Source organism: Harpegnathos saltator, unplaced genomic scaffold, assembly GCF_003227715.2.
Source record: "Harpegnathos saltator strain DR-91 unplaced genomic scaffold, Hsal_v8.6 scaffold403, whole genome shotgun sequence".
NCBI lineage: Eukaryota > Metazoa > Arthropoda > Insecta > Hymenoptera > Formicidae > Harpegnathos > Harpegnathos saltator.
In genome coordinates this window covers 1620179-1640255 of record NW_020230210.1, presented here as the reverse complement: position 1 = coordinate 1640255, position 20077 = coordinate 1620179, and positions in this window count along the sequence as shown.

The window sequence follows — 20077 nt, the reverse complement described above, 5'->3', positions numbered from 1 at the left end:
AGATTCGAGCTAATATTTCTCCATGGACATTCTCCACCATCTACCATATGCCACCTCACGAAGATACTACTAGACTTTTCTATTGCACGCGAGCACGCTTTTGCTACTCTCTCGCGAAACGCAACTGCGAGTTCTAATTAGCGTCAAATTAGGTATTTAAGAATTTAACGTTTGTGCTTTCTACTAGAAGCAGGGATAAGCTGAAAGAAAGATATGATGACGAAGATGACAACGACGATGACGATGATGATGATGACGACGACAACGACGACGACGGCGAAGAAGAAGAAGAAGAAGAAGAAGAAGAAGAAGAAGAAGAGGAAGAAGAAGAAGAAGAAGAAGAAGAAGAAGAAGAAGAAGAAGAAGAAGAAGAAGAAGGATAAGAAGGATAAGAAGAATAAGAAGAAGAAGAAGAAAGATAAGACGAAGATAAAGAAGAAGAAAAGGCAGAAGGAAAAGAGCAGGAGAGGGCGAGGGTTCTACTTAGGGGTTATACCAACATAGCGAGCTCTCGTGTAAATTGTAAGCCTCTTGAGTCGTATAAGTGCACCGCATGCCGTATATATTTTGTTGGCGCTCATATAAGTTAATTTTCAATCTATATGCGGGTTCTCTCAGATGGTGCGCGGCGACTCATCAACGAAATGAAGAAATTGAGACTCTCGTTAATATTTAATGAGCAGGCGCGCGCGAGCGCGAGCGCGAGCGCGGATACAATGGCCGTTGGTCCCCGGGCCCGACGCCGGCGGGCCTCGAAATATCACCTCCCCGAGTCGCGTCGCGGACGCGCATTTACATGCACACACGATTCGGTTGCCGGCAGTCGAGAGCGAGTAAGAAGTTTCGGTCGTATCCGTAGGTATCCCGGTGTATTTTCTCCGCGGAGGAAGCCTTTTACAGAGCCGGCAGGTGCGCGCGCGCGGCGGCGGCGACGTTCTTCCTCGTTCCTCCTTTTGGACTGGTCATCGTGAAATATAAGCAATTGCCGTTCGTTTGCTCGTGCGCGGCTCTTCCGATTCTTCTCCTACCTTTCTCGGCTTTTGTGCGAAATGAATAACCCCGTTGTTTCTCGTTGACGGGAGAAATATTTGCGCGCTCAATGTACCAGGACGGTGGGATGATTTTATCTTAACGACCTGCCCGACGTACACGCCAAAGTTGGACAGAGCACGTTCGATTGAGACTTCCGTCGAACCGAACTATGAGGGGGAGGGGGGGGGGAGAGATGTTTACGAAATTTGTTTCCGATATCTCAAAGCCTCACTGATACAATTTGCAGTGGTCGTGTCTCGAAGCCTGTTTAGCGTCTCACACAAATGTTCATCATTTCTAATTACACGATCCAAGCATCAATTACGAGTTCTGGACTTCCCGAGATCCGACGTCTCTCGGCGAGAGCATACACCTCGAGCCGTGTCTATTATTGATTGATCACTTTTAAGCGTTTATACGAGTTGTCAGCCTCGCTCGAAGAGTGTCGACCTCTGACACTTCCGACAGATAACGGCGTAACGATTGGGGTAACAGATTGCCGCGGAGTTGGCGATCACGTGCATTCCAATCTATTGGCAAGAGGGGATACAAACGGAGAAAGGAAGACCGCCTTCCATGACCGATCGAATTTTACGTTAATTAGCTAAGCGTCGTTAAGTCACACGCGAGGCCGTCCAGGTGTCACGAGTAATGAAGGGCCCGCTGTAACGAGAAACACGTCCGAGCAAATTGGTATTTCCACAAAGAAACACTCTTAACGTAATGTAATAAGGTCTTGATACACTATTAAGCGCATCGCATCAGAGTTAAATCATCGCGTATGTGATCTGATCCGTGCGAATCAAAGATCATCGTGTGTCCTGGAATTAACATACTATTAATTACATAAGCGTTAAATATTGGCTGATATTTTTAGAACGTATGTCAAGACAGAATGGGCAGCCAATACCAGGCGAGACATCGACTCCCTCCTCCGTAATTTAAAATTTTTGTTAAGTAATTGATGATATCCGGTCGAACGCCATATCCGAAATTACGCGCCGATCTTCAGCAATTTGGACGCGTAAATTGTGTCCAATTTTCTAGGACTCGGAAACTAGCGTTAAGTTCCGAAAATCACCGAAGTGATAAAAACAATCTCGCGCCCGGGCAGAAGTCGCGTCCGTCGTGTTGCGATGCGCCACCTTTTCGGTAAAAAAAAAAGAACGGAGGATGAAGGACAATAGGGACGAACCGTAGCCGTTACCGTCGTCGAAGGATGTCTGAGCGGCTTAAAAAGTGGACCAATTTTCGGTAATTTGTACGCGATGACTCCTTGGATGTGCACACACTCGCACAGCAGAGAGAGAGAGAGAGAGAGAGAGAGAGAGAGAGAGAGAGAGAGAGAGAGAGAGAGAGAGAGAGAGAGAGAGCTGGTCAAGGAGAGCATCCCTCGAGTTCTTCTCAACCCTTTTACACCCAGGATGGAGGGCGAAGGATGAGCGAAGGTATTTACAGGAGGTGTAAACAGAAAGGATTATTTCAAGGGAAGAATGAAGGGGAGGATCCGTAGAGGTCTACCTTTGAGGGAAGAGAAAGGCCATGAACGAGTTCGGTCGATAGTCTTTTGTTCTGTCAAACGTTGGACGCTCCTGTTCCCTGAGGAAGTTCCTCTTCGTTCAAGGGGAGGAAAATGCGAGGGAGGAAGAGAGGAAAGAGGAGAAGCAGAAGAGAGACGGGAACAACGAGGAACGAGACTCGAAGAGAAGTTTTTATTCGGCTGGCTATGAAAGCGGCGAGACCGCCGACCGTCCATCGCCGGCTCGATGTATATAGGGTGTTTGGTAATTGATGGTAAAAGTGGAAGAGAGTGGTTGCTCGGAAAGGGATGCGGCAGTTTTGACGATTGACGTGTTTTTATGTAAGGATTAACACGAAACACTGAAGGTTTAAACATCAACAATCTATGATTGCAAAGAGTTCTTACGACAAAAAGTCTAAAAGAGCAACCTTGATATCACATTGCCAAGAATCACTAACGTCTTCTGCAATTCGCGTTAACGCATGCTTTGAAAATAACAAAATGCGAATCGACTCTCCACGACGAAGTCTGAAACTGAACACATGAAACGTTACATGTATCGCAAATTTTGGCACACTGAGAGGTCCCTTCGGACTAAAACAACGGTGTGCAGCGGATGACTGAAAATTTAGCAGAGTTCTGTCAAAGAATTCGCATTAATTAGAGTCGCATATACACACGTGCATTCCCGAGTACAAAAGACATCCTTCTGAAAGTCGGTTGCTATTTAGCAGACCATGCTCTCTCGCTGATATCATAGAAGCATAGTATTCCTTTTCTATTTTTCGTGTCTCGTCCGTCTTTTGACGTTCCTAGGTCATTCCTCTTCATCAAGCCCCAATGCAACGATAAGACGACCGTGGTCTCTCCGCTGATTCGATTGCTCGATGAAAGCGGCTGAACACAGCAGATGGCCGCCGAGAGGGTGACAGAGGCACGCGTTACCAGTGTATGTCGGTACGCAAGAAAATGTGGCGCGCGGAAACTTCTTGTTTTGGTACGCTGAACTGGACCCACTACCGGTTCCTCTTTCTCTGGTGTACCGCAAGGCGATGCAGAGGACCAGAGACACGTCGCGCTCTTTTTGTTTGTTTTTTTCTTCCATGCGAAGCCGAGAAAAAGTCGAGCGCGACCGCCGTTACGTTCGTTCGGTCGTTTGCTCTTTCGGGGTGATGAATTCAAGGTAAAATCCCATCGCCGTTCTTTTTAAAATGGCGATACTCAAATTCCTCGGCGAGGTTCCGAACTTTTTACAATTCTGAAAAATATTCTCGTGTTGACGTTTCCTAACGGTACGAAAAGCTTGGTACATTCATATTTTCATATGCATGTGTTAGTAATGCAGACTAGGGATATTTAGCTTTAATGGATGTTCGCGATGAACGTTTTATACACGTGTAATATACGCCCGTCCAAGTGTTCTGAATATGCATGACTGCTACTTTATGTTCGCGTAATTCGCGGCCTCCGGAACGTTTAATGGACGCTCTATCCCGACAGGATACCCCCTTCGAAGGGGTGCACGACGCTATTCCGTCTCGTTTCTTTGCCCTCCCAAGTGTAAGGGAAGACATTATTTTCTCTGTTCTCTTATTTGTCTCAGAATACAAATTGTCTCTCATTTGTAATTATCTATGATTTGAATCGTCATTTCATCGGGATGTGAATAATTATATTTTAATGTCGATACGTATAGAATACCTCATTACGATATCTCCGCGCTTATTAATTATTGCCAATTTCATAATAAATGGAAAAAGATTATAAATTATAAAATTATTTCATATTGAACATTATTTATATGAAAAGTTAAAAATATGGATTTAGAAAATGAATAATCTAGTTATTGCTTCAAACACATTATCAATTAACTTTGTTTTGTTTTCTGTGTGTCGATGACTATAGAAAAATGTATTTACATGCATAGTATATATATATATATATACTACATACATACATAGTATATATATATATATATATATTTAAAGGGAGGAGAGGGAAAGGGAAGGGGTCAGCAGAGGGAGAGAGAGTTTCTCATTGAAACAGCAGCGGCAGATGCTATTGAATATGGAGAACAGAAAAGGAACGAAAGATGGCCGCGCGGGTATCCGGCATTGTCTACCAGAGTCTTCGTTGTAAATAATGTCTCTCCATGGCGGCGAACCAGAAGGTCGGAGAGTTGGCAAACTGTACGCGGTCTGGTTGGCCCCTCACCATCTCTCTCTCTCTCTCTCTCTCTCTCTCTCTCTCTTTCTTTCTTTTCCTCTTTCTCTCTCTCTCTCTCTCTCTCTCTCTCTTCTCTCTCCTCTCTCGGACGCTCTTTCTCTCTCTCTTTAGAACCTGTCGCACATAAACTGATTCGATCCCGATGTCTCCTTGCGCGGGACTCCCATTGGCCACCGCAGTCACGCCGCTCGTTTTGTCCGTTTTGTCGCTTGTCCCCCTCCCACCTGCCTTCTACACCCTGCGGGACCAAGATCACCCTTTTTCTCGTTCTCCAAAGGTCCCAAATATTCGCGAAAGTTACGTGGCTGAACGGTCCATCGAGCGCGTAAATCCTCGTCGAGAGGATCGTCGAAAGGGCAGAGGGAGAGGGTATCTCACTCCTTTAACGAGTCACTCGCCAAACGTGATTCTATAGGATCCACCACTTCCGAGATTCACCGCTGCCCTTCGAAGTACTATCAGTAGAATAGTACTATTAGTACTATTAGTACAAATCGGATAGTTTCTGTATCCAAGTACCCTGCAAGTGAGCAGGCAATTAAATAGGTAGGTAAGTAGTACCAAATTCGCAGGGCAGTCGAGTATTGTTGGAAACAATTGGATACCAGGATGTTCGAGACTGAAAGTCGCGATTGATATCCAAATAAAAAGTTGCTAATTTTTACAGTAATTAACTCTGCATTTATTACCTCGGCGGATGTTTTTATTTTTCTAAGATGTTCGCTACACTACTAACGATGTTAGATAACTCGTCAAGCAATCAGTTACCCAAGGAATATTCGAATGACTCAAGCATCCAAGCAGTATCCAAGTACACGGGTACTCCAATATTAACCCGTTCTTCGTGTCGTATCGACACCGATGACACGTGTTTAACTATTGTGAACTGTCGGCATGACTGACCTGACAAGAAACATTATTGAATAATGCTGAAAGTAAAGAAGTTGCACGGCGCAATCTGGAAGAGTTGAGTTTTTAGGCACCTCAAGATATTTATATTCCGATTCATCATTTGCATCTGACTTATCGATCGTCAACGGCTGATTGGTTGATATTACGTGTAACGAGGTGCTTGCCCCATTTGCGGTTAGCGATTGTATCTAGAAAATCTAACATGTAAATACGCGCGGAATAATAAACCCTCGGCTTCCTTAAACAAATCTAATATTCGTTATCGCTTCGCGCGTCGTCATTGAATACGAATTATTTATACATTCGTCGCGTTCGTTATATTTCGCGCTGTCGTCTGTTAACGATACGTAGCGTTCGATTAATTTCATTAATATTATCGCTGTTATGTAGTCGTTCATTTAGTTAATCGCTCCGCATAACTTCGAGATAATTAAAGTATTCGTGTTCCTTGTCATCTCGAGTGCTTTATTACATATCTTTGCATTATGTGTCAAGCTGATAGTGTAAACTTATTAATTACATAAAACACGATACAAAGACGATTATTTTGTCTTATCATCGTCATTATACTGGGTGAGCCGCAAAGATTCTCACGTTGTATTGAGATATGATCTAAACGCTCGTGCGTATTGTGCGATTACGTAAAAGAAGGAATTGCAATTCACTCTTCCCCGCCGTATTTTATTTCGCGGCCGCGTCACCGTCGCCTAAATTCTGAAATCCGGTGGGTTTTCGAAGATCCACCCTATACATGCTTCTATCTCCGACGGGTAGGCAAAGAGAAGGGGGTGGGCGATGGTTTGCCACAGTGCGAGTTCACGTTTCGCGGTCTTTTTTCTCGGATTATCCAACCGGCGCATCGCTTATTCGTGTATCGACCTTTTTCGCCTTTTTAGCCCTTTTCTCCCAAGAGGGAGGATTCTTTGTTTGCACCGAGTTTCTCTCCAGGAAGAGCAAGAGAGCCGGCTGAGGGAGAGGAGATAGTGGCCATTGTGGCACGATCTGGACAAAAGTCGCTATAGCGACGGAATTCAAAGGAGCTGAGGAATGGCGGCCAATGCAAATTAAAGCTCTTTTTCCCTTCATCTTTCTCCCATTGGCTGTTACAATGTCCACGAACTTTCGCAGACACACGTTGCTTCTAGTAGGCTAAGTAGGAAATGTACGAAGGATACTTCTTGAATCCATATACACGAAATTTGCCATACTTGAAATTATAACAAACAACGATAATGAAGTACGAAATGTCACAAAGAGATTATCGGATGTGTAAAAAAATATATCCGATGGAATGGAAAACGTACGAGATATAAAATATGGAAAGGTGCTACTTTTTGATGCGAATCTCAAAGCGAGTCCTCGCCCCGATCGCTGATTTCGGTCCTCGAAAAACGCGCACGATCGCTGAACCTTTGTCGCTAGGGGGAAATTTCGTGAATGGAACCTCCTAGGAGGCACCATTTATTCCGGAGTTAATTCGCTATCGTACCTGTCGAACGCAGCCTGACAGTGGCCGAGAGATTTACTCCCGATCGGTTGATAACCCAGCAGTGGCCATGTCTGCTATGTCTACAGGGTGTTTTTCAAACAACGCTCCACCGGCGCGAGTATACCCTCCGGTGACTCGGTCGGCCGCTAAATGGACGCAGATAAATATCCCGCACTTTTTTATCTGCTCTTTATTAATATACGCCTTGAGAAAATAACAGAAGAAAACACATAATTGTGACACCAATAAATGTCAGTGGCCGTCAGCGAGTTAAGGATTTATGTCGATAGCATTGAAATAGAGCTATGCACCGAAACCTCTAGATTTAATAATTCTTCCACACAGCGATGCAATTAATATTAAGAGCAAATTATATTTTTTTATATTAAAAGCTAAAAAAGCGAAAATATGCACAAAGACGTTCGAATTAAATTATTACAGATGTTGCCCGCCATTCGAGAGAAGACAATTTCCAAAACTCTAAGATTCCACAGTTCTAAATGTCAAAGTATCGAAAGTTCGTAAGAGACGCGAGCGAGACTTTGACTTGTTATTGTATCGACGGTGTAATTTTTCGGCATGTTAAAACTTTTGCGATCAACTAAACCTCTCGATAAGCTACGCTAGCTCGTAGATTAGGAACTTACGATACTCGTTTCTTAGCTCGTGCGAAGACGAGGCAGCTCATTTCCTGTACGAGTCAAGCGATTTGACCTCCCTTTCCACCTCTTTCTCTCTCTCTCTCTCTCTCTCTCGCTCCCTGTTGCCGTCTCTCTTTCGAGTGGTTTAACGAAGCATTTACACGCGGGAGAGCGGTAGGTCATCGACGAGAAGCTATTCATCACTAATTTCATCTCGCCTTCCGACCGGCTCCTTTCGTGGGCGCGATTTGTTCCGAAGTGGCGTTTTAGGCCCTTCGGAGGAGTGTGGCCCGAGAAGTTCGGCTTCTTAACGTGCTATAACTCAATCGAATGATGAGCTATGGGACACGCCCCGACCCCGCGCGTATTTTCCTATAACTTCGGAACTTTTCTCGAGGAGAATAGAGAAGAAGCACGGCGAATAGAGGAGAAGGACGGTAAGTATAAAGTCACCTGTTCAACCTTTCCCTCCCGCAATAGCAGGTGACTGTAAGATATCTAAGGAGAACAGCGGTTGTTAAATTTGAAGGAAAAAAAATTTATTCGCAGCTCATACTTCATTTTGCATACGATTCGCGAATGTAATTTCTTGAACGTAAGAAATCTCAAGTAATACACAGATATCAAATCTTATCTTATCAGAAACGAGTATATTACAGTTAATTATTTGATATTCTTACACATATCCCTAAATTTCAAAGATCCCCCCTCTTTTTCTCTTTGAAGCGACTTACCTAACCCACCTGGTCGACTCGCGCTGCAGCGACGTAGAGGATAATTCAAGCGAAATATTCCGATTTTTTACTCACGGAAGATCATACAGAAAAGGTCAACCCAGTTACACAGGCTGATGGCACCCGGTGGTTCTTCTCGTTTCATTTTTCTCTAAACAAACACAAAGGCGCATGAGGTATCGCTTCCGCGTGGTAACCTCATGTGTGCGTCCCTTAACCTACGCCCTTCCTCAGCATGCGCGAAGGCGAGGTTTCGCGAAGGGTCAGGGAGAGAGTTTACGTCGGCGTCGGTCGTGATATATACTCGTCGGATGGGCATAGGCGCAAGGCGAGGGGGGAGGAGAGGTGGGGGGAGGCAAAAAGGGCGCAGTCCACCTCGCACGGGCGTAGGTTTGTTTTAACAAGGCATTTAAAGCGTACTCGGTAAACATTCGACGAGAAATATTGGTTGTTTATGGCGCGGTGATTTATCACCTCGCGCGCTTGGACGAACCCGGCGAATGGGATGGGAGTGGAAATAAGTTCAGGTATGGTTCATTTGGCGCGCGCGAGCGCGCGGGAGGAAGAAGGGGGCAGTGGGCGAAGGACCCTGAGGGCGGACTCGGCCCCTCGCTCTCCGCCGACGCGTTCACGTTTTAGCGCCGCTTAGAAGGATAAAGAGGGCCTTCGGACGCGCGTATTTATTTCGCGATGCACGCGAATAAATTTCTCACCGGAGGCCCGTGCTTCGGACCTTCCACTTTCCGGCTGGCTAAGTCGGTGTACGTCGAGGATATTCAAATAACCGAGACGTTGCGTTGTTACGTAATGACACGTAAAAATTTCACTGACACGAGCTTTTGGATCGGACGTATGGATGTATACTTCGCGCGTGACAATGTTAAATTGCAGTTGAACTCGAAGGTCTGCTCTCGATGATTCCTAAAATTCCCTGATTCGCGAGAGTTTGCCCTTTCTACGCTACATATAAATACCGTGGCGGTCCTTCTAAGTGTGCCCCTTTTTTATTCCCAGGATCTCCTCCTGTCTCGCACGCCCATATTCGTCTCGTTAACTTTGGAAACCGTTACCGAATCCTTCGTTCTTGCCGCTTCCCGTCGGAATTAAGAGGTTCGCTCGTTGATCCTGGTCGACTGAAATATTACAAAACGACCGATTCCAGGAAGGGATACGAGGAAGCGTTCGAGAGATGTCTGAAAAAATTCGTCGAGCTATTAAGAAGAATCCTTCATCGCTACCGTTGAAGATGATAATCTCAGGTGGCTACCGTTGCGTCCCACCCCGCGATGACGGGCTGCAAGATAGATTTAACCCAGTGGTTAGCCAAAAGTTCGCCTTAGGAGGTCCTGCCGCTTTGACACTATTAAATCCCATATAGACAATGGCTGCTGGAGCCCGGATCTCACAGGAATGCGCGGGATCGTTGAAACAGAGATGTTTTCGAAATGAGGCGAACTCTTTCACCACAACCATTCTTAATCTTCATTAGTTCGTTTAGGATTTGCATGCCGAGGCACGCATGTTTATCTGATCGGTCGACGCGACCGCACTGAGGGAGAGAAGACGAGCTTTGTCGTCGAATTCTTTTATAAAGATCCCCGAAAAATATTATGTATTAACGTTCAGATAGAGATTATCCACGCTAGCAACAATGATCGAAGAGAGCAAGACGTAACAAATTGTGAGATTTTCCAAATCAAAGAAGATAAAAAGTCTCAAAGAAGCAGAGGGAGAAAGGGAGTTATATATAAATTCAATCTGATAAGCTCCATGATGATTCCATCTGATAAATTCCATTGTTTGTAATTTTAGAAAATGTTACATCGAGACGGTTCATCGGTGAATTAATTAGACAAGTAAATCAACAAATACTGGTTGATTTAACATTCCCAATTTGAAGTATCCACAATTCCGGCGCTCTGTGTAAAGTCACTTTAGCGTTCGGGTACCCCAGAAAATAAATAACGTTACGTAAGCGATCATAAAATAATTTTCTCAATCCGTCGCGGGTCGACGTATCCTCCTCGATGAAAGTTCTGCATACAGTCCCCGGTTATTAGGCCCACCCAATCGGTACTTAATCGTGACCTAACCTCCAGCGCAGCGAGGAACGAAGGGGGCCAAGAAGGTCAAGCTTAGCCCTGAGACGCGGCCACGGCGAACCTTATCGCGCTCCTCCGAGCCCGGGTGGCCTACTCGGCCTTAATTGCGGGCCCATATCACGATCCAATATGGCCGCCCACCGCGAGTATTAGACCCTATAGCGAACGTCAATGTCCGCTTTATGTAAGAAATACGATATCATGCATCGCCCAGCAAATAAACAACCAAGGACACTCACCCATACAGCGCTTTACGGCAATTGCATTGATGAATTGTGCGAGAGTAACGTAGCGTTGTAAAACTCTCTGACGATATCTTCCCTTATTTTGGCCGAAGTTGGCGGCAAAATTTTGGAGAAGAAAGTTACAATTGTAAATTGAGAAGGCAACAGATTAAAAGACCGATGAGAAGACTGTAATCGGGATATGCCGGAAAAGCATAAGAAGAAATAACAAGAAACGCGAAGAAGAAGAAATAGAAGAGATAAATTCCGGAAAGTAGAAATAGAAGATAACGTAAGAAGCAATATACTTCTTCGTACGCAGGACATTCGGAGTTAGAAAATTTTAAGGACCCGCAAACGTCAATTTTCTACTAGAGATGTGCGAACTATTCGAATTCGATTCGAATTCCTATGATTCGAATCCGAATAATTCGAATAGGAATCAAATACATTATCGTTTGCGTACATCAGCTACAAAACGGGCCATCTGGGCCTGTATGTTTGAACCCTTAAGTTATAATTAACTTAACTTATAATTAATAACTTAATTATAAATTACTTTAATTATTTAAATATATATTTTACTTTAAGATGATATTACAATATAACAATATTCCCTTTCATATTAAAATCTTCTATCATTTATTATTTGCCTGTTTAATAGTCATGTTAAACTTTTTAATGATTCGATTCGATTTCATTCGATTCGATTCGAATTCGAGTGAAATTTCATAGATTCAATTCGATTCGAATTCGAATTTAAAAAATGAGATTCGATTCAATTCGATTCGACATAAAAATTCGACATAAAAATTCTTGATTTGCACATCTCTATTTCCTACTCATGTAAAACGAAAGTCAAAGAGACCTACATTTTATCGACTGGTATTTCACAGATTCCAAGTAGAAGACTATATTCCAAAAGAGATCATTAAATTTCTATATTGCCACAATTTGAAAAACAAGAGCCAAGCTCGAACATTCCGTACTTGTAACCGGACACAGATCGCGCAAGGATTTGCCGACAAGTGGTTCGCGGCGAAAAGGAATGCGTATCGCGAGCGAATATCAAGGCATCCTTCGTGAAAATAATTAATCACGTCGCCGATAAGGACCGTCGATGTTGACAGGCGCGGATTGGTTTCATGAGGTACGCAGTATCCTTGTTCGGCGAGAGGAAATGGTTATGCCGGATCGGGATGCCATCTAGAATATGTGAGACTAATGGTCAGCTACCTGATTGAAAAAGGACGAACAGGACGAAAAGAGGACCAAGAATCGGCGTTACCAATCTGGAAAAGTGACGGGTCACACGTACACGTGATCCGCGCCGCGGCGGCAGGATGTCTCTCCTTTCTCTTTCTATCGCTCTTCGTCCCTCTCTCTCTCTCTCTCTCTCTCTCTCTCTCTCTCTCTCTCTCTAGGACGAAGTAGATTGAGACACCGAGCGGTTAACTGATCGCTGATAAGCGGATGGTAAAATGAACATCGGGTGCGCCATGAGCCAACCGCGAGATAAGCATCATTTTTCAGCGTGTTACACGATGAAGAGACCGCATGATGAATGAACGTATCGGCCCGCCGCGATTTTCCACCGCGCGAACCTAGGCCAACGTATAGGCGGCGTATTGGTTGTGTTGGTGGATACACGGGAAGATAACGCGATCGATGTGCCGCAAGGAGAGAAGCCTAGGAGTCGAAGTTGAGCAATTAACGGATTCGAAAGTGTAGATACGAATTTCGAACATTTAACACAAAATTGCCGACTCGAGAGGCACTGGCGCTTCAGATGTCAAGGTATCTCAAAAGTCCAGAAGTGATTGACCTCGGAGAACTTTACGAGCTGCAGAATTGGATTGTGTTGAAAAATAGCGCGCGGGAAAGAGAGGAGAGAAAGTTCCGCTTGCGAAAATCGGACAATACGGCCGAGTTGTTACTTGTCATCGTTTCGATAAGTACCGTGAAGAATCCCTCCGACGACACGAATAATACTTGCTTGATGTGTGTTTCTCCTTACCTCTCATTTCAAACCACTCCGTCAATTGTGCCTGTCGAACAAATCACTTAAACGGAGCTTCGTTAAAACTTCCAGTAAAACCTTCGTGCGAAAACCTTCTTAGATTATCTTCTTATCTCCTCACGCTTCCTTCTCGAAATATCTGTTTCTTTATTCGAAACTTTGGCAACAGCGACGCCTAACCAAACGATCTACGTAACATCTAATTGGAAATGTGAGGATCATCCGACCAAACTTTTCGCTTTCACGTTATACTCTTCCTCTTTAAAAGCTTCATCACAAACGAAGATACCGCAAACTGGCAGCACGCAAATATCATTCCAAGCAGTTTGTTCACAAACAACCATCACGACCATCAACACAACCACCACCACCACCACCACCACCACCACCACAACCACCACCACCACCACCGTCGTCATCTTGAAGAAGTTTTCCCTCGCACGCGTCGTCGACGAACATTCGAAGAGAGAAAGAGGGGGACAGTGCGAAAGGCAGGGCAAAAGCAGAGGGTCGCAGGTGCAATTTTGCGCGAATGCTGCACGCATGTCGAATAGCCGAGAGGGGCGATCAAGGCAAACGCACCCTGGAGGACTGGGCGACGAGAACAAACTAGCCTCTGAGCATCTGTGGTGGCCGTGTTCCGTTCGTTTCCTCTCCGCGGAGCCGAAGAGAGAAGTCGCCCGGTTATGGCTACGCCTGCTACGCCAGAAGAGGCAGTTAACGAGTCTAATTAGCGACGAAAACGAAAACGAGTTTGACCCTTTTTTCTCTCTTTCTCCGTTCCTCTTCCAGCTCCTTCTCATCCACCATCGATCCCTTCCACGCGAGCGTCCTTGTCCGCGAAATGTCTCCTTTCTTCGTCTACACTCGCCTATTTGCTTTCTCTTTGACTGAACGTCTTAAGATTCGAGGATTAAAAAATTTAAGGACATACGGCTTGAAGAATTTCAGGAGGAAATTAATCATCCTAGAATTCGCAGATTGAATCATCAAAGAATTTAAGCGTCTAAAAGCAATCCAAAGATAAAATCCCAGAAATTTACAATTACACAAGGAGCTATCGGGGACTTGAATAATTTCTCGCTGTTTCCCGACAGACGGTGTTATCTTAGCCTTTTTGCATCGGGCAATACTACAGCCAACTTCATCGTGAAGCTCCATCATTAGGCTCGAAGTGACAGTATATGTTATTCCGCCGAAGCGTAACAAACAACGTATTTTTTCATAGCGTTAAACATGTCGAATTTCGTGCCAAAAAAAGAGTATTTGCGGGGAATTTTACTGCATTACTTTTTTCAAAAAAAATCTGTTGCTGAAGCACATAGAATTCTTGTGGAGATTTACGACGACCATGCTCTGTCGGAAACAACATGCAGAGATTGGTTTAGACGCTTTAAAAATAATGATTTTGATGTTGAAGATAAAGAACGCTCTGGCGCACCGAAAAAAGTTTGAAGACGAAGAATTGGAAGCATTACTCGACGATGACCCATGTCAGACGCAAAATGAACTTGCAGAATCATTAGGAGTTGATCACACAACAGTTAACAGTGCCAAACGATTAAAAGCTTTAGGAATGATTCAAAAGCAAGGAAATTGAGTGCCGTACGAATTGAAACCGAGAGACGTCGAACGTTTTTCACGTTTTTTCACGTGTGAACAGCTGCTCCAACGGCAGAAAAGGAAAGGTTTTTTGCATCGTACCGTGACTGGCGATGAAAAATGGATACACTACGATAACCCGAAGCGTAGAAAATCGTGAGGTAAGCCCGGCCATGCATCAACATCGACGGCAAAGCCGAATATCCATGGTTCCAAGCTCATGCTCTGTATTTGGTGGGATCAGCTGGGTGTAGTATATTATGAGCTCCTCAAACTCAACGAAACCATCACGGGAGATCGCTATCGACTACAATTGATGCGTTTGAGCCGAGCATTGAAGGAAAAACGGCCGCGATACGAGGAGAGACACGACAAAGTAATTTTGCAGCATGACAACGCTCGGTCGCATGTTGCAAAACCGGTCAAAACTTATTTGGAAACGCTGGGAAGTCCTACCCCATCCGCCGTATTCACTGGACATTGCTCCTTCCGATTACCACTTGTTCCGATCGATGACTCATGACCTGGTTGAGCAGCACTTCGATTCTTATGAAGATGCCAAAAAATGGGTCGATTCGTGAATAATCTCAAAAGATGAGTCGTTCTTTCGACATGGTATTCGTATGCTGCCAGAAAGATGGGAGAAAATAGTGACTAACGATAGACAATATTTTCAATAACATGCTCTCTACTAATTTTTTTTTAATAAAGCATTTATTTTCACGAAAAAACAGCGAGAACTTATTCAAGTCCCCAATAAAATTTAATTATGTCTACGTCTAGAAATATCAAAAAGCAAAAAGTGAAATATTAAAGAAGTCATTAATTTACAATTTTAGAGGAACTGTAGAAGAAAGGATATTGGGACATACTAGTCAGACCAAAAAAGGAAAATCCATGGATATCCAAAGCTCCGGGGGAAGTCCGAGGATCTAAAGGATCTGAAGAAGCTAAGGGGACCCATGAATCTCTTTAGGTTCATCTCTGTTTTTCTCGCCGCGCGAGATCGTCTCACATCCTTCTCTCTACAAGACAGACCCCTAACCGACTTGAATCCCTCAGCGTCCTTTTCACTCGATAGAAGTGGGGAAGAGTGTGAGAGGAAATGGGGTCAGTGGGACGCACCGAGGTAGGTCGGCTGAGACGAGACTTTAATTTGCGTGCTTCGCCTGATTACGCTTAGGTCGCTATTCGCCGGAGTCTCGCAAAACGCGTAGCTGCCGAAGAAGCCGAAGAGAACGGAAGACGGAAAAAGAAAAAAAGGGAGGGAGGGAGAGAGAGAGAGAGAGAGAGAGAGAAAGAGAGAGAGAGAGAGAGAGAGAGAGAGAGAGAGAGAGAGAGAAAGAGAAGACGAGCAGAGGTGCAGGAGAGTAAGGAAAGGAGGAACAGAGGAGAACAGGGACGCTATCATCGTCGACACGAGAGCGAGAGTAAGGACGCATGGAAGAAGATGAGAATGGTCATTAATTAAGAAGAGGATAACGACCCCGGGATTCGTTAGTATGCCCATGAGCAGTGTCCTAAGACATTCCGTTCGCCGGATATATTCAAGAACCGAACTGCTTTCCGTATATCTCACCGCTCACTCTCATCCTTTAGCTTATCTCCGCACGTCGAGAGAAATTTTTAATTCGACGACAAAGTTATCGCGCTTACGCCTCCGAAATAGAGTCATATATCTGACGCTTCATTTCGAATTTGGTAAATGATGCGTCCGGAACTATCGGCGAGAGTAGGAGCGAAACTGGTTTCTCGCTGGTGAATGAACGTGTATTACTACGTACCATGAATAAACATTGAACATGTCAATTGGATTGAAGTTTTCATACGCGATCGAAACGGCCGGAGACCTTAAACTTGGACGGAAGGGACGATGAGTTACGGAAATTGATTTATAAATATATCAGACGTATAGGAGGGCACGTGCCATCATCTAAAGTTCTTATTTTGTAGAAACGCGCGAATAACAAGAAAGCCGAAAATCACATTGGAACCTGGTTCATACGTATCGCGAGAGATCGAAACACACGGTAGTCTGATGGAAATTTTATCGCGCCCTTATTTCCCTCCTTATTCTTTCCTCGTTTTGTCACAGTCAATATCGAGGATTGGTCGCACGGTTCGTGTAGAGAGGCTCGACTCGCTAATTCTTTATGATCCTAATCGGGACCTAACGCGGTGGCATTTTTTAGGCTACCGTATGGCTTGATTGAGTCTCGGTGAAAAGCATTCGATTTATACGGGGGATATCTTGATCGGCGGTCGCGAGAAGAATGTACCTTCATTAAGACGGCCCGGACGTACACGGTTTCGCTCTCGGTCCGAACTTTGGACCAATAATCACATTTTTTCGTAGAAACCTAGGAGTTCCAGGAGTCGCCCGAGAAATTTGTTTAACCACACCGGCACCGCCGGGAGAATATATATGAGCCTGTTCACGAAATCCACTACTGAAGTTCGCTACTACGCCGAAATCTGTGTCTAGAATCTATTAGGTATTAAACTTAATTTTAAAGGATTTTTTGTGAAAATGAACATTTATTTCGAAACAAAGTGATAAGTACATGTTATTCAAAGTATCGTCCATCGTTAGCTACAACTTTTTCCCATCTTTCTAGTAAAAGGCGGATTCCTCGACGGAAAAACGATTCGTCTTTTGTGATTATCCATTAATCGAGCCATTTTTTTATATCTTCTAAAGAACTGAAGTGCCGGGCAGAAAGGTGATTCTGTATGGATCGAAACAAGTGGAAATCAGAAGGAACAATGTCTGGTGAATACGGCGGATTGGGTAGAACATCCCCATCCGAGCAGCTCTAGAGTTTCCTTCACCGGTCTAGCGACATGTGGCCGAGCATTATCATGCTGGAAAATCCACTTTGTCTTTTGGCGTATTCTGGTCGCTTTTCTTTCAATTCTCGGTTCAGCTGTACTAGTTATTGTCGATAACGGTCCCCAGTAATGGTTTAGTCAGGTTTCAGCAGTTCATAATAGACTACACCCTTCTGATCTCACCAAATACAGAGCATTACCTTCGAACGATGGATAAGTGAAAAATCTCCACTTTTGAATCGTCTAAACGTACTCACCAGCACTCACAAGTTGAGATCGATGGAGTATAATCCCCATAAATTTCGGACAGCAAACGAAGACTTTCAGCTGCCGATTCTTTCAAATGGAAACAAAAAAGTAACGCTTCCCACAAATTGCGTTTCGTTGGCACAAAACTCGACATATTGAATGCGCTAAAAAAATATGTTATTTACACTTCAACCAAATGAAATATACTGATTCTTAAAGTCTAATGACAGGGCTTTCATATGAAGTTGGCTTCAGTATGGGCCGATGCCATTAGGTGCTCATTGCGCCATCTCTTGTAAATCCTTTAAAGTTAAGTTTAATACCCAATATTTTCCTTGGCCCTCGGAATAATTATGCCGAGAGAATCGAGCCGAGTGATATTAAAAATTGCAGCATTTCTCCTCAGTAATTTCTCGAGCAGTGATTTCTCTCGTCTTTAAGATTGCACTACCACCGCGTTATTATTTGACGAATCTGCTGAAGAATAGCCAATCGAGATTGCACCACACCGCGGCCTTGAATAATCGTGTTTGCAGATAAAGAGGGTCATCGAGTTCACGAAGCGACAGACAACTTGACAGACGAGCGAGAGTTAGCAACTCGTGCGGACGAGATATCAGCGGGAAAAAATATATTCTACGAAGACCAAATGCAATTTGTTATGCACTTTGATTGCGTTTTAAATTTAGAATATTCTGCGCGTTAATGTTATTACATTTTGCATCTGCTATCGCCCGGCAGATTGGAGATTACAGGCGTCACCGAATGGGTCACAGTACAAGTCGTATCGCAGCAGAAATGACCTGCAGTCATCATCACTATATTGGGATATGCGCAGAACAAAAATAAACAGATTACATGCACAGCTGAGAAATTTAATTAGCAAACAGGATGATGAACGAATATGATGATACGATGACATAAAGTGAGCTTCTTAATTCATAAATTCACCGCATTTTCATCGGACAAATATAGCGTCTTCGATGGATGTTTAATGGCATATTTTTAAGAACAATCTGATGAATGGATTCAACTGAAGTCAGTAATAAGTACGTACGCATGATCAAGATTGGTAAACATCAATAACTTAATATTTATGTATTAGAGATGCGCGAACTATTCGAATTCGAATCCCTATCATTCGAATCCGAATAATTCGAAAATTCCGAATCGCAAAGATTCGGATATATTAGCGTTTGTGCGCATCAGGGCATAAAACGGGTCATCTGGGCCTGTATGTTTGAATCCTTAACTTATAAGTAATAATTTAATTATAAATTATTTTAAATATTTAAATATATATTTTACTTTAAGACGATATTACAATATCGATATTCCTTTTCATATTAAAATCTTCTATCATTATTTGCATGTTTAATAGTCATGTTAAATTTTTTAACGATTCGATTCAAATTCGAATGAAATTTCATAGATCCGATTCGATTCGAATTCGAATTAAAAAAATGAGATTCGATTCGATTCGACATAAAAATTCTTGATTCGCACATCTCTATTATGTATACATATAATTTTGAAACCTAGACTCTACGAATTATATAAAATTAGTATTAAAATTATAAACATTTTATTTGTAATATACATATTTTTTGCATTTTTTAATCAAAGTACACTCTCTTAGTACATCTCGACTAAAGTATCCTAGATAATTGAAAATATCTTTTAAAGACTATATTTGAATACTATTTTTTAAACAAAGTTATTTATTTTTATATGCATTTCGCATGTACACATTTAATTAATAATAGATCTATGTCATCGTCACTGTGTCGTTAGTTATCAAAAATAAAGTATCAAGAGAAAAATCAAAAAGAAGATTCAGTTTTACAGATGTTTTAAATCATATTTCCATGTCAAAAAATAATCACATACGAACGTTAACATTTTTAAATCAGGAAATTATCCCCACCATATTCAATCAGAAATTTCATCAGTCCATCAAAGCAAAATGAGTTGATGGATCTGATGGACACGTGATGAGTTCAGCGCTGTAAATAAGAACGCAGTGATGTAACGTATCGATAAATAAAAGAACACTTCGCAACATTTGCGCTTCGTGCGATGGATCAATCGATGAATTGAGAAACTCACCTACAATAACAACATCAATGATGAAGTTATATGAAACACGGCGATGTAATAATACGACGAATTTAGAGATTTGTACATCACGCATAGAATAACCTACACCCTCTCCCTTCCCCTCTCGCCAGCCGCACCAGCGGGCGCCATCATCGTGCTATCAGCGGGAAATAAAACGGTATCACAAGTATTCAAGCGGCAGACGTCGAAGCGGAGTTACGCCGCGGGGGTGATCGCGAGGCTAGTCTGCCCCAAAAAGAAAACTCGTCTCGGGCTCTCAGAAGGAGGAGAGTTCGCGCGATGCAAACACGAGGTATTTCGCGGCGCGCGCGCACGGCGATATGTACGAAGGTGCAGGGCAGAAACATTGTCGGCTCGTAGCTGTCGTCGGC